At 41.5% G+C, this 14627-nt stretch overlaps 1 long non-coding RNA gene across 1 annotated transcript; it reads left to right on the forward strand.

The window, feature by feature from the left end:
• Positions 1–1716: 1716 nt before the first annotated feature.
• LOC135183296 (uncharacterized) lies at positions 1717–14337 on the forward strand. Its single transcript, XR_010305492.1, has 2 exons — positions 1717–2384; positions 13810–14337. It is a non-coding gene; the product is annotated as an uncharacterized LOC135183296 (long non-coding RNA).
• Positions 14338–14627: the final 290 nt, after the last annotated feature.

Below are 14627 nucleotides of genomic sequence, written 5' to 3' on the forward strand. Positions count from 1 at the left end.
AGGCTAGTAACTATTTTCCATAACGTTACAGCAAGTGGTACGCAAGGAATTACTGGGGAACAAGCCAAATGAAAGAGAGAGTGATTTTTTTCATAGACTGAGTAGCCAAGGTGTGCATCTCATTGGCATTAGATGTTGCAAAGGCTTAAAGATAAGTCAGAAAAGACCCAGAAAATTTATGGAAAGCAAGCCCTGCCACAGCTATCGAATACAGCATTAAGATGCAATGTCTGGCTGTATAATAGTAGCAGATGATGAACCACTGTATAGTTGCTCTGGTTTCCTGAAGACAGAGTATTGTGGATTTTATTTATTTTTGTTGTTGGTAATCCAATCTGAAAAGTCTTTCTGATGGGCTATGAGATATAAACTAGAAGAGAAAATACAGTGCTTTTATCTTTGCAAGGGATACAGGGCGGCTTGAAGGGATCTGAGCTAAGTAGGATGTTGTGAGGGGAAAAAGCCTGACTTTTCCCCCCACCCCCCCCCCGAAGGCAATTGCTTTACCTTTGGCTCTGGTGTAGCTCAGGAAACCTGCTGTACCAGGCCAGCGTTCTTTCTTCTGTTGGCTTCATTGGGGAAAACAATAATCAATGTAAAATTAGACACGTGCATACAAGATGATTAAATAAGCTCTTGCTCCCTAACACTCAAACACAACTATTTTTTCTTTGCTGTTGTGTGGATCAAGCAGGTCTAGAGTTTGTGAAGTGAGCACAATCTATCCCAGACTTGTGCTGGAATAATTGATGTTCTTGAGCCCTTGCAGATGTACAGTCACTAGAGAGCTGTCTGCCTACAGGAGTTTTTACACATCTATTGTCTAAATCAATGCTCCAAATGCAACATTGAGGATGCAGTGATTTTGTGTGGATTTGTAGCACTCCCTGGAGGACTCTGTGTTTAAAAACCAAGAAACATTTCACAGTTCTCTGTAAGTGAAGGTTGTTACCATTTTCAATGCGTGCAGTATTGACAAGGTGACTCATTTTAATTCCAGTATTATTCCACAGTTAATAAATGATTTGGAATAAGTTGTAACTGAATGATAAAGGAGAAAATTAATATTTCTGTACTTAGCTGTTGCTGTTTATTCATTATAATCCAGTGCAGAAAACCAAAATCCTGATTTATCAACAAAGTGCATTTGATATTGATTGAAAACTATAGCAAGATGTTGATATTTTATGATGACCACAAGTAAAAAGAAGACATAAAGAAGCAGGTATTTTATTTCTGTGTATAAGTCATTTTTTGGTGTTTGTACCCCTAGTATGAGTGTACAGGTTCAGCTCAAAATAGCTAATTCTTCATAAAACCCATTGTTACAACCTGTAAGCTTATGTGGAGATTAAAATTGCTAATTATTACTCTGAAGTCAACTGATGTAAAGAATTGACTGAGTATGGAGTCAAGATCTTAAATGTGTTCTTTAATCAGCAAGATGCTGTTTCCACCATGGAGTGACTATGAAATGTTTCTGAAAGGGTGGTCAGAATCCATCACTGCAGATGCAAAACTGCACATTTACCAATAGTGTGTGTGGCCAATGTTTACAGGGGTCTGTGAGTAATAAATAATCTAGATATATAACCATACTTAAAGCTATGCAAACAAGAGAACAAATAAATCAAGGCCTCCTGCTCACGCATAGATACCAAACACTTCTGCATGTTTGTTTGTTCTTCCCTCTTTTGTTTATTTAAACAGGAGACAGCAGAGACAAATTTAATAATCCAAAGCAAAAATTCAGTCAGTAAGAAGTGTTTTGGACAAAGATCACAATGTGGATCAAGCTTTCTGTCAGAGACTTGGGACTCAGAGTCACCAGGGGCAAGCAGGTTGCTTCAGTCCACTTCTGCAGATGGCATGAAGCAGAAGCATAGTCTGGGCAGAAGATTATGCACGATCACTAACATGCAATTCCAGAAACAAAGGAGATTTAGGAGCAAAAGTGAAAACATCTATGTTATTTTTTTCCCCCTTTATCTTTTATTTTATATCAAATTAAATGGGTGGGTAAAAGCCATTCTTTTAAATTGACATGGTTACGTTGGATGCATTCAGAAGGAGGCAAGAAATATGATGGCATTGTTCGTCTATGTGGTTGCCTATATAAGCAGAATTTCACATGAAAAGAGGAAATGCAGGGATAATATGTCAAGTGTCTGCTTTCTTATGTTATCCTGTCCAGCACCACAGATTGTGAAATGGTTATTTCAATGTCTGCATAAGTGAAATGCCCTTATTCATGATTGTTTGTTCTGTTTCCAGGAGTTTCTGTAATACAAACCACTTAAGTGTGCATCCCCTAGTCTGCAGATGCTCCACATCATGTGTTAACCCTTGGTGCAGAGAAGATTTGGGGAATTCCTGCACAACAGGTGGGCAAAAGAAGGCAAAGGTTTAATGTGAAACATGATTCTCCATTTATGTGCTGTAATTTGAAACATCAGGCAACATGCTGTGTAGGATTTATTAATGCATCTTTTGCACTAGCTAATCAAGCACTTCAGGAGTACTAATGCATCTGCTGATAAATTTACTGTCATTTATAATAAGAACATATGGCTGCGCAAATGGTCACAAGCAATGGTTTCTTCCTACTTTCAAATGCCATCTACTTTTTGGTGAACAGAACTCTCTACATCAGGGAAGCAACACTTTGAATAGAGTTCAAAGAGTGGTGATCAATGGTGCCAGGTCCAGCTGGAGAGCTGTAACTAGTGGAGTCCCCAAGAGATCAGTGCTGGGTCTGGCGCTGTTCAGTATCTTCATCAGTGATACTGATGGGGAGACAGACAGACATACAGACAGAGTCTGCTCAGCAAGTTTCCTGATGACACCAAACTGGGAGGCTTGGCTGATACGCTGTGTGGCCATCCAGCAAAACTTGGACAGACTGAGAGGTGGGAAAGAGGAACCTAATGAGGTTAACAAGGACAAGTGTAGAGTCCTGTGTCTGGGAAGCAGGTGCATTAGTCACACAGATGGGAGGTTAGGTTAGACAGAGAGAGAAATTCACCCCAAAGTCCAGAGAGCAGCTGTGTTATCTATGTTTGGGTTCTTGTTCTTATACATCTCAGCAAGCCTATGAGTGAAGTAGACATCACCCTTGTTTCTCTTTCACAGCCTGTAATCTAGTTCTTCTCACCAAAACATTCTAGCTAGCTTCAAACTAGTACAGTCCCTTCCAACCCCTGACATCCTGTGATCCTGTGAACACACAGAGCATTTCAGATCTTCTGCTGCATGGCACTGAAAGGAACAAATGACCGTCTTGACACTGTGCAGGTTGTGTGCTGGCATGAAGGCTCCCTGAGACCTGCCATACAGCACCTGCCCTTGCTCAAAGCTTACGCTGTAAATGGGAACAAACAGTAAAGAGTTTGAGCAAATTCTGACCAAAACTATGTAGTTGTTGTAGGGAAAGTGTTGGAAGCACCTGGTGACATAGATAAACATCTGGAGAAGATGCTCATCTCAAGATGTCTAGCAGTAAGCGGTTCTGGGCATCACCCACCCCTACCGCCTCAGTGATTCACCGACACTAAACTGAGCTGGCTGGGCATTAAAGAATGAAGCTTTATAGTCATAGAATCATAGAATCAACCAGGTTGGAAGAGACCTCCAAGATCATCCAGGCCAACCTAGCACCCAGCCCTAGCCACTCAACTAGACTATGGCACTAAGTGCCTCAGCCAGGCTTTTCTCCAACACCTCCAGGGATGGCAACTCCACCACCTCCCTGGGCAGCCCATTCCAATGCCAATCACTCTCTCTGTGAAGAACTTCCTCCTAACACCCAGCCTGTACCTCCCCTGGCATAGCTCGAGACTGTGTCCCCCCATTCTATTGCTGGTTGCCTGGGAGAAAAGACCAATCCCCACCTGGCTACAGCCTCCCTTCAGGTAGTTGTAGACAGCAATGAGGTCTGCCCTGAGCCTCCTCTTCTCCAGGCTGCACACCCCCAGCTCCCTCAGCCTTTCCTCATAGGACTTGTGCTCCAGGCCTCTACAAACATATATATACAATATATTACAGATATTTACAGCTGCCTACAGTAACATACAAGTTAAAAGTAATACAGAAATACAAGACCCCTCCCAGCAGTCAGAGTGCTGAGATAGTCTCCCAACCACCCTTCCATCTTCTTTCCACCCCCTTCCTTATCTCAGAGTCTCTCTTACTTGAAGGTGAGCTGGAAAAGTCAGCAAGGGGGTTTAGAAGCAAAACGATTAGCTGGGAAAATGTGCAGGGTCAGGCAGAAGAGTTAATATAGCAAAAGCCAGGCAGAGACTGACTTATCTATGTTTATGTCCTTGCCTTTATATGTCCCAGCAGAACGAATGGGTAATTTAGACACCACTCTGTTATCTTTTCACAGCCAATAAACTAATTTCTCTTGTTAAAATATTCCAATTAGCCTCAAACCAGCACACGACCACAGCTTCTCTTTCCCTCTTGTCACTGAGGAGAGTTTCCCTTTTGCCTTTTTTTTTCCCTCCCACTGTCACTCTCAATATATGCCATCAGCAATGGAGACTGCTAATAAATTTTAATATGTGCAGATTTGTCAAAACATCCTTTGTGCGACACACTGATTCAAACATGCCTACTGTCTCAGCAAGTCAGGATAGCTAAACATCACTATTTGGCCAGAAATGGAAAGGAAATAGTAAGATTTAGTAGTAAGATCAGATGACATCCATCTGTGCACAGAAATATTTGGATGAAAGGCTGTAGCAGTAACATGTCACCCGGATAGGATGATGGGTCTGAACCAACTGCTGAGTTAAAAACTGGTAAAAAAAAAGCCTCAGCCAAAATGAAGGGAAATCCAGGGTGAGATTTCAGTGCCTAAAAGGTCGTTCTCTTGTCAACATCCATGCCTTTCAACCCAGCTCTACAAGCATTGCCTTGACTGTCACCAGCATCTCTGCTGCTATTGTAGCCTCTCCTCAAGGCACATGGCACCAGGGTAGCCTTCAGCAATGAAAGAAACAAATGTAACTGATAGTTTTCTTAGTACAACTTCACCATGAATAAGAGCTGGAAGATTGGAGCCTGAATCATACCAGTGAATGAAAGTTTTTCCACTAACTTCAAGTGGGACCAAATCCTGGCAGTGGCTCACTTGTCAGATCTTAGTAGCAATGGGAAATTGATGTGTGATTCCTTGTGTTCTGTATAGGATTTAAAATACCCAGTGTGCTAATTTGAGGCTAGCTGAAATATTCTAGTAAAAGAAATTAGATTATAGACTGTGAAAAGGAAACAGTGGTGATGTCTACTTCACTCATAGGCTTACTGAGATGTATAAAAACAAGAACACAAAACAGAGATAACACAGTTGCAGTGGCTCTTTGTTGCAGCTGGTGTCTGTACTTTTCTCCCTGGCCTGCTTTCTGTGTAACTGATCCCGCTTTCTAACACCCCTGGCTGATCCTCCAAACTCACATTGAATGTAAAGCAAAGTCTGGGATAAGGTAGAGGGCTGGAAAGGAGGTGGATGTGTGGTTGAGTGGGGAGCCCCTCCTGGGGACTCTGGTTTCTGGGAGAGCTGTTGTGTTTCTGTATTAGCTTTAACTTGTCCATTTCTGTCTATAGCTGTATATCCTGTAAATATCTGCTTGTATATTCTGCTAAGCTGTAAACACAAAGCTTCATTTCCTAATTTCCATCTGGCTGAGTCTAGTCTGTGTGATTTCATAAAAATGGGGGGGGGGGGGGGGGGGGGTCAGGTAACACCCAAACTGTCACATCTTTATTTTGATGCCCAATGTGGGGCTAACTCAATTTGATTGATTGCTAATTAAGTCTGGAAATTAAGATGAAGCTTATCTGGTTAATTTGCAGTATTTTTTATCTGTTATTTTTATGGTGGCTACATTGGTTTATTGTCACCAAGCCAGGTTCCCTTCTGATTGATTTACTCTGGAGGAAGATTAAAGGAATGGTTGTGTTTTTTTTTTTGGGGGGGGGGGGAGTATTTCTTGGCTGGGCAGGCTTTAATATTACTGAAACTGGTACCAACTCTGCTTTTACTAAGCCAGGAAATGTTACAACTGCTGGAGTTTATTAAAAATCTTTGATCTGATGAAGTAATTCTGCCTAAAACTGAGTTACCTGATGCCTATGGTGGGTGTTACACACAAAACACAGTGGTATATTTATCATGTGTGATCATAGCCCTAATAATTCTGGCTTTAGCACTAATGCTGGCATTGTGCATGAGATATTGGAATGTGGCTCCTTTAAGGAAAAATAGACAAGTTTCCTCACAAACAGAATTAGAGATAAGGCCTCCAGAAACTGTAAACAATGTCTGTTTGGGGGGAGAGCGAGAGGGGGCTGCCATGTCCACTGCTGCACCTCCTCCCACAGGATCTGGGACAGCTGCCAAAGTCTCAGTTGTTGACAACAGCATGGAAGGCAGCCAAAGAGCAGGTCCAGCTGTTCAAGTCTCTGCTGTCTCTTCACCCAGTTCAAATCCTGAGGCAGCAGCCTCTGACCCTAAACCAGATTCAAACCCATAGGCATCAGGTCAGACTCTCAGGGATTCAGACTTGCTAGAAGGCACTTCCAAAGCCTTTCTGGCCCCAGACAAAGCAGAAGCCAAGATGAAACATTTGACAGAGAATGATTCAAGAGAGCATGTAGGAGAGGGGACCTCTGGTACACAAGCGGAAGAAGAGGAGAAGTCTAGCCTTTAGAGACTTAGCCAATATATTCAAATTGCAATACAGTGATGAGAGGAGCATTGTGAGATTGGCTGACAAGAAGGAGGATAGCTCTGAGGAGGAAAGGGATAGTGGAGAAAACCAAATCTGTTGGAATGTATTCATGAGGTGGCCTGGCAGTTCAAAAGTTGGGCAATACAGGGCTTTAGTTGGCACAGGTGCTCAGTGTACTTTATTGCTATCCGATTGCAGAGGGACAGAGTCTATCACTATTTCTGGAACCCCTGATGGATCTCAAGAGCTAACTAAGTTGCAGGCTGAAATAAGTTTAACTGGTAAAAGATGGAAGAAACACTATTGTAATTGGTCCTGATGTGCCTTGCATTCTGGGAATTGACTTTTTCAGACAAAATTGTTTCAAAGATCCTAAGGGTCACAAATGGGCTTTTGGAATAGCATCTGTAGAGACTGAGGATGGTAAATTGAAACTGTCCATTAGACTTGAACTTTCAGATGAATCTGCAGTTGTGGGACATCATGACATAGAGGATCTGAAAGTGTCAATCGCTACTCAAACTGTGCACCACAGGCAGTACAGAATGAACTGTGACTCTTTGTTGCCCATTCATCAGCTGATTTGTCAACTGGAGAGTCAGGCTGTCATCGAGAAAGCTCATTCACCTTTCAACAGTCCCATCTGGCCTGTGTGCAAGTCTAATGGAGACTGGCGACTGACAGTTGATTTTTGTGCCCTCAACGAGGTGACTCCACCCATGAGCGCAGCTGTGCCGGACATGCTGGAACTCCAGCATGAGCTGGAATTGAAGGAGGCCAAATGGTATGGAACCATAGACATTGCTAATGCTTTCTTCTCTATTCCCATAGCAAAGGAGCGCAGGCCTCAGTTTGCATTCATGTGGAGAAGAATCCAGTACCAGTTCAACCGTTTGACTCAGGGGTGAAAACATAGATGAAAGGAGGTGGAAGGTTGGTTAGGAGTCCCTGCTAAGGACTCTGGTTTCTGGGAGGGCTGTTGTATTTCTGTATTACCTTTAACTTGTATATAGAGTATATGCTGTAAATATCTGCTTGTATATTGTGCTAAGCTCTAAATATGAAGCTTCGTTTCTTAATTTCCAGATGGCTGAGTCTTGTCTGAGTGATTTCATAAGAGTGGGGGGGTGGGTAACACCCAAACTGTCACACCCAGGTAATAGTCTATTTCTTCTCAGATATAGGAGCAACATTTACACAAAAATGGCACACAGGAAATGCTGTTGCAATATATTTGAAAAAAAAATCTTACAACAAAATATCTCACAACAAAATATCTGGGATTTTTAGTTTTTTGATTTGAAAGTGAGCATGGCTGTTCAGTGGCTGAAGATGAAAAGTAAAGACTATGAGACATAACAAACATCCATCACAAAAGCCACTAAAGGTACTAACTGCTTAGACAGATCACATCATATTTGAAGTCAAAAGATAATTATGTAAGCATCCATCACTGGGGATTGAGAGATTCTATCTTCCAGCTCTTTCCTCCTCTCACTGTGTAGGCTGAGAGGAGGAAGCAGGGTGTTACCAATTACTGTCAAAGAGTAGAAAGAAAAGTATCACTCTACAGGTATCCATTTAGTATTCCAGTTAATTTACTAGTGTGGGAGGCAATGATGCAATCTGGAATATTCAATAAAAGTGTGACACACAAAAAAATTGTTGGTATCTATTTATCAGCCTGCCTTGGTCACCTGACTAGATTTGGAGTTACGGAAGGTTAGATCCCATTGCACAGTGCTTTTGCAGACTATTTCCTTAATTTATAGCACATTTTATGTTTGGCTACCTTATCTCCATTGGCAGAATTCCTGCTTGCCCACAAGGAGCCGTATCAGGCATATCAACAAGACCTGTGACTATTTTTAACAGTGAAAGAGTATTCTTGTGGCTTTGTTCCCAGGTAGGAGGTCTAGGTGGTACTCTGCATGGCGATTTCTCTGTTACAGTTTCCAACTGACTTTCACTCTTTCAGAAGCCACTTGCGAACAAAATCAACCACCATAATTCCTTGTGCAATCTGTGTTTGCCTTTGGATTTCAGAAACAAATGCTAGGGAGTGTTCCTTCTGCACAAAGCCCCTGTTTTATGTGCTTTAGTCATCTCCCCTCTTTGTAGTGTTAATGCACCTGTATGACAATAAGGTGTTTCAATTACCTAGAGATCTTGATAGTCATTCCAATTCCCCTTGGTGCTGTCCACCAAGACAGCTAAGACAATTTTGGTGTGCCTCTACAACGGGGCTTTTCAATACAAGATTCTTTCTATGCTGTAGCCCCAGATTATGAATATGTGTTCACAATGCGCACAAGATCACAGGATGTTAGGGGTTGAAAGGGACCGAAAGAGATCATCGAGCCCGACCATCCTGCCAGAGCAGGACCATACAGTCTAGCTCAGGTCACAGAGGAACATATCCAGACAGGCCTTAAAAGTCTCCAGAGAAGGGTTGAGGTGGAACTTCCTGTGCTGCAGCTCACATCCACTGCTCCTTGTCCTACCACAGGGAGCAAGTGAGCAGAGCCTGTCATCACCTTCCTGACCCCTGTCCCTCAGATATTTATAAGCATTGATTAAATCCCCTCTCAGTCTTCTCTTCTCTAGACTAAAAAGCCCCAGGTGTCTCAGCCTCTCCTCATCAGGCAGCATTCCAGTCCCCTAATCTGCCTTGTAGTTGGACTCTCTTGAGCAGTTCCCTGTCCTTCTTACACTGGGAAGCCCAAAACTGAAGGCAGTACTCAAGATGAGGTCTCACCAGGGCAGAGTAGAGGGGGAGGAGAACGTGTCTTGATCTACTGGACACAGTCTTCTTAATGCACCCCAGGATCCCATTGGCCTTCCTGGCCACAAGGGCACATTGCTGTACCATGGATAAATTGTTATTCACCAGGACTCCTAGGTCCCTCTCCACAGGGCTGCTCTCCAGCTGATCACCTCCCAACCTATACTGGTGCAGTTTATTGTTCCTTCCCAGGTGCAGGACTCTGCACTTGTCCTTGTTGAGCCTCATTTGGTTCCTCTGTGCCCAGCTCTCAGTCTGTCCAAGTTTTGCTGGATGGCCACACAGTCTGCAGCTGTATCAGCCAAGCCTCATAGTTTGAGTTTGATGTCATCAGCAAACTTGCTGAGCAGACCCTTTCTGTCTGTCTGTCCCCTTATCGGTGTCACTGATGAAGGTACTGAACAGCTCCAGACTCAGTACTGATCCCTTGGGGACTCCACTAGTTACAGCTCTCCAGCTGGACCTGGCACCATTGACCACCACTCTTTGTATTCTATCTTGTAACCAGTTCCTAATCCACCTCACTCTCTGCTCTTCCATCCCACGCTTCCTGAGCTTGTTCACTAGGATGTCATGGGAGACAGTGTTGAAAGCACAAGCGCAAGCCACAAGCAGGGAGCAAGTCATGATACGATTATGCATTCCAAAGCATTCCTGTGGTGACTATCAGTGAATCTTAGGAATATAAGATTTTTTTTTAATGGTGTTGTCAGTGGTTCCATCAGCTCCAAACAGCTATATCCATTGCTAAAATCAGACCTTTACCCTGTTCTTCCCTTGCCTCTCTCTTGTGAAATGTTTGCCATTGTGGAGTCTAATAAATATTTTTTACCAAGTATTTTTGTTCCAAAGTGGCACAGATCATCAACAGTTAACTACCTAACAAATCTTTGCAGATAGGAGTCACAAAGCTGAAAAATCTTCTGCTCTTGAGCACTGTCAAAAGAAAGCTTTGCACATGGTTATAAGGAAATGTAGGTAATGGCAAAAAAAGTTGTGCTGTCTGTGTCAAAGTGGGTCGCTGAAGCCCTTATTTCATCATTACAATTCACAGTTTGTTTTAGAGTCTCATTTATTCCAGCTCAGATACTGGAAGGATCTCTTAAGCATTCTCAGAAAGTTTCTTTTAACCTGAAGCAAAACTGTGTCCTCTTTCCACAGGAATTACTGTAATACTGCAAATTTAGTGTGGGACTCTTTGGAATCAGGAAAGTTACATCATGTGAAGCAGAAACAACAAAATGGGCAATCATCACAGTATCATCAGGGTTGGAAGAGACCTCACAGATCATCAAGTCCAACCCTTTACCACAGAGCTCAAGGCTAGACCATGGCACCAAGTGCCACGTCCAACCTTGCCTTGAACTGCCCCAGGGACGGCGACTCCACCACCTCCCCGGGCAGCCCATTCTAGTGTCCATTCCTGCCCCTAGCTACATGAAAGTTTACTAGAGAACCTGTCTATTACTTCCTTTTCTACAATGTGAAACTTAGGAATGGAGTAAGAATAGAGTGATAATGAAATAAAACTTCTACTTACAATTAACGTGATATAATTTTTAGTGGAAGGAAAAAAAATTAAGCTTAGGCTTTTTAGTAGTCCTGGTTCTCTGCTTATTCTGTATGACCTAGATCTGAAAATCTGAAAGTGCAGACTGTCTTGCATGTTTACATGCAAGGGTAGACAGCTTAGATGTTATAGAGTGGGGGTATTTCATGCACTCTGGTGTTAGCTAAATCTGATTTTTTATTGTTTCCCTATGCTTTGTGCATGCAGTTGGTCAATAAAAAACCAAACCAAAACAAAAAGAGCAAAAACCAAACCCAAACCAAGCAGTCTTTCAGTTTTCTCACAGTCTTCATGGTCAGTATAATTTTAAAGTAAAGGTTCTTTTATCATCTTGTTTACATATAATAGGCACTGCTGAGTAATATGTCTGGTTAATGGTTACCTTTTCCATATTGAAAATAGTACCTGAAGTGGGAACATCTCATTTCCTGAATATGATTATAATTTTGAAATCTAATGCACAGGTGGAAAAAAAAAAATCAATTCTATAAATTAAACAAGAAGTTCTGGGAACTTATATCCCCCAGTTCACATCCAGATACTAATGCATCTCATTTACTTTGTTGTTATTCCCTTGAGTTATCTGTGTCATACAGACCAGTCTTGCATGTCATGTTAACTATCTGCTGAAAAAAGCTAGAAGTGTACTTGCAACAGTGCCCCTAAGCTAGCGTACAAGGTAGGTAGAAGGACATAAAAAATTCATCACTGTTACATTTCAAGTCACTGGGATATTTTAATTTCAATAGGACAGAGCCCATGTCAGCTAAAGATGGAGCTATAATTAAAGTGATATGGCATTCACAATTGCCTCGAAACCCGCTGTAGTTGTCATATGTTCCTTCTCCCCATCTTTAAACTATATGGAAATCAATTATCTCAACAAACCAGCTGTAAGGACTGTATGCCAACCACTTACACTTGAAGTGAATAAATTATTTGAAATTCATTATTGATGTGAACAACTCTCCAAGATTTAAAGCACCGGTCCATTTTCCATGCTGAGATTTGCATGGAATTTTAACAAGTTCAGCACTATCCTCCGTCATAAATTCATATAGCAAACTGCTATGCAAATAGCTAGAGTTCAGGGATGGGCAAGCTGTGTACAGAAAATTATGCTTGAGATGACAAAGTGCCCACGAGTTAATGGTTCTCTACATTTAGTGACAAATTTGTTCCTGATTTACCCCAGAGTGACAGACACAGGGTAAAAGGGGGACATTGGAGACTGAAAATACCATTTGTGTGTCAAGGATGTTAGCAACCTGGAGTGGTGATAGGCATTGGTGTCTACAGGATATGAAATTGAGTTGATGTGATGTCATTTTGGCTCTACTGTAACCTGGTTATCTCTCGCCAAGACTTCATGTATGATTAGTCAGCTCAGAGAGGACAGCAAGCCTTATCAGGCACACTTCCTGACATTCCTGTCAACTTAAGAAATGTGGCTAAGGAATTTAAGATGAGGTGTCACATCTTCATATCAAATCCCATTGAGTCACCACCTACAAGTTTGAAGACTCCTTCTAAAAATATTAATGAAAAGGAGAAATGAAGTTTGTGCTGGGTTTGACCTTGTAGCGCATTTAGCATGCTGTATCACTCCAAGCGAGCGCCTGCAATGCGCATACCTTTGCTTTGCATGCATGGAAAATAATTGTTATGGTGACCGTAGAGAAATAATATTCATTAACACTAAAGCAAAGGCGTGTTATGAATTAACTGACTTGTAGTCTGCAGAATTAGGCAACCTTTTATGAGCCTGAGCAATTTTGAAAGGAACTCCTTGTGTAAAAAGCTTGTAATCCCAGATATTTAAAAAGGACTATATTTGGAACGGTTAATAGACAGATGAAAATACTAAGCACAACGGTACTTTTTTCATCTCTTCAAAGGAAAGGCTTGTACGATGTAATATTCACACTGTATACAGACTCTTTCAAGTTTCCTTTCAAAAGCAAGTGAGCAGCATGCTATTTTATGCCATTACATTTGTCCAGCTACACACTTTGTACTAATAAAGGCGGCTGCATTCTCTTCCTTGCACTGGGGCTTAAAGTTAAAATTCACCACTAAGCTGAAAAGATTCCTTATATGCTTCAGACCAAAACGTGGCATAAACAAGGCACACTAAAGGGTCTGTCTATAGACTATCATCTGGAAGACTGAACATACCTAAGTATTCAATTTTTTAGCTGTTGCCAAGCTAATCTTTCAAGTAATTCAGGGCCTAGTAAGCTTCAAAGAGTCTTCTCAGGCAGTGTACAACTACTTCATGGCCCTTAAAGGGAAGCTCACACAGCTCCAAGATATATCTTCCTTCATAAGGTGTCTGTTTCTTCAGTAACAGTTTTTACAGCTCATAATTAAAAAGATATCTCTGCTTAATAAGCAGCCCCAGGAAAAACAATTCTACATAGCACAAACATCAGTGACTCCTTCATAAGGAGATAGTTTTAGCGCTTGCAAGGTGAGTGCAGAAGACATGTAGACTTATGAAGCATGTCTGAGAACAGACCATTGTAAACACAGAAGGAGCCCTGTTAAAATGAACCTGAAACTATAATTACATGATAATTTTGGCTATTTCTGATTCCACAGCAATAAACTTCTCTTTACACCTTGTCATATTTATTTTGTTGCTTTTGGCTTTCTCAAAGAATCACTATTTGATTGAATAGTTCAACAAGGGTTTTTTTTTTTTTCTCTTCCAGAATGGGTTTGTGCTGTCTGAGCATGTCTTCCCTGAATTCTTGCTTCCAAATCTGAATGCATTGCACAAGCTGGGTGAACCAGTGGGAATACTGTTAACAGAGCAAATGACTTGGACCTTAAACTCTGCCACTTTTCTCATGACAGTGAAATGCTGAAGCAAGAGCATCAGTGACCTGTATATTCAGCAAGCTAAGTGTATGAAGTTTAGGACTCAAGTCCTGTGTTTGCCCTGAAGAACTGTCCAGCAGTCAGAAGAATTTCCCTCCAAGAAATAAATGTCAAGCTGCAGAACTTTTCACACACAAGCACAAAGCTAGACACTGTTTTCTTTACCAAACTCTCATGACTACTTTGGAGTAGACAGAAATGAATATAAAAGAAGAAAGTTTTACACCCCAATTGTCTCAGACTGAGTTTTAGAAGATTCAGTGATTCAAAGACAAATTTACTGCTAGTGTGAAGCTTTCAATCTGAAACTATGTAGAAGTTTATCTGATTGACTATAAAGATTATGAGTCTTCTGGAAACCTTCTCCTGTTGAACTATAACAAAATTGTGTAGATCTCTCAGTCTATAAGCAGTCATGCAGAAGAGAGCAATCAGTTAATGCTTTAGACTAGAGTATTGTTTTCAAAGCCTTCAATCTAAATAGGTCCAAGCATACCACTAGATCTGGCAGCTAAGTTTATTTTAGATGAAACTGCTTGCTTTATCTGAGGTAGACATCTACTTTTTCTAAAAGTAATATTGTCCTTGAAAGTGCTACTCAGCTGCAACCAACCTCTACAGCTCCTTGTCAGTATTTCCATCAAAGAAA

The sequence above is a fragment of the Pogoniulus pusillus genome, chromosome 18 (genome assembly GCF_015220805.1).
Source record: "Pogoniulus pusillus isolate bPogPus1 chromosome 18, bPogPus1.pri, whole genome shotgun sequence".
NCBI classification, from domain to species: domain Eukaryota; kingdom Metazoa; phylum Chordata; class Aves; order Piciformes; family Lybiidae; genus Pogoniulus; species Pogoniulus pusillus.